Consider the following 1,583-nt stretch of genomic DNA (forward strand, 5'->3'; position numbering starts at 1 on the left):
CCTCCGGGCCGGGGCCGGGGCTGCGGAACGGCCTCCATGGTGTTCCCGCTGCTCCGCCGCGCACGGCCCGGCCGAGGGGCGGGAGCTGTGCCGGGCTGTGCCGGCCGGGCATGCGCGCCGCCCGCCGCTCGGCCTGCCGGGACACGCAGTCCTGCCGGGCCGGGGAGGCCGCGGGAGCTGCTGCTCCCGTCCTGCCAGCCCGTCTCGGGCTCCTCGCCGCCCCTCCTCCTGAAAGGCACGGGGCTGGCCGGACGCCCCAGCTGTTGGCTGGGTTATTGCCACCGAAACTTCTCACGCCCCACATCTGGAGCGGGTCACTGCGGTGATCGGTAGACCAGCGGGAGAAATGAGGGAGGAAACACTCTACAGGGCCAGGGGCAGTGCAACTTCCCCCCTCCCCCCCATGTATTACCTCAGTTCACATCCTTCCCAAGAGGCCCCCGTAACAGATCCCGCTGTGGGTCCCTTTGACACAGGGGGGCAAAACCCATTCCCCACTTACAAAAGACCTTGTGGAAAAAAACAGAGTTCAAAATAACCTTCACGCAAACCTGGGCAGGTTGGTGTCCGTGGTGTGGGCGCGGGCAGTTGAAGAGCACAGTTTTGTACAGGTTTCTTTATGTCTTCGTGGAGCTGCCGGGCCCGTTCTCAGCAGAGCACAGTTTGTGACATTTATTTAGGTGGAAATACACTGCTGGAGCAGGACCAACACCTGCAGCTTGCAAAACTGCACTTTACAGGGCAAAACCGTTGCAGATTTCTTTGCCCAGCTTCAACCTTTCCCCAAAATTTGAAGTACTTCAGCTTTCTCTGTCAGTCATTATTAGAAATAGGATAAACCATTTCTCCCAAGATCATGGCAGGGAAATCTGCCATGAAGGTGCTTCCTTGTTTGCTTTGGCCAGAAGCAGCTAATTGTCTTGTCTGAAGATGTTAAAAAACACAAAGGAGGTAATTGCGGCTACAATTAAATTGGTCACAAATCAGATGCTACTGAGTAGGGTTAAGATTTCACCCTGATGAGAAGTCAGTGACACATACAATTTTATGCAGTGGGGTGTATAACAGCTCCACATCAGATGGTCCCACCAAAAAGATTTTACAGCTAATCACAGAGCATGGTGATTTTCTGCTTTTCTGATGAAATTCTTTTGAAGGTGTGATTGTCAAGGCAAAACACTAATGTCCAAAGAAAAGTTTTTCATTGTTATTGACTACAAAAACATCTGTTTTTCACCTGACTCTGAGCTAGATAGGCTGATACTGCATCCCATCACCCTGAAGTGCCCACATAATGCTCGAAGGTTCAACATTTTCAGCGCTGATATTTCTCAGAAAGTGCTTAAAAAGCTTCAGTATAATTTGAATCTTCCTACCCTATGTTTACGTGTTGTTATATATTTTATTGTCAGAGTATTTCTGTTTGGTTTGGTGGTTTTTTTTTTGTTTTTTTTTTTTTTTTTTTTTTTTTTTTTTTTTTTTTTTTTTTTTTTTTTTTTTTTTTTTTTTTTTTTTTTTTTTTTTTTTTTTTTTTTTTTTTTTTTTTTTTTTTTTTTTTTTTTTTTTTTTTTTTTTTTTTGTTT

The sequence above is a fragment of the Empidonax traillii genome, unplaced genomic scaffold (genome assembly GCF_003031625.1).
Source record: "Empidonax traillii isolate 1590-97213 ecotype Southwest subspecies unplaced genomic scaffold, ASM303162v1 scaffold80:size1517328, whole genome shotgun sequence".
NCBI classification, from domain to species: domain Eukaryota; kingdom Metazoa; phylum Chordata; class Aves; order Passeriformes; family Tyrannidae; genus Empidonax; species Empidonax traillii.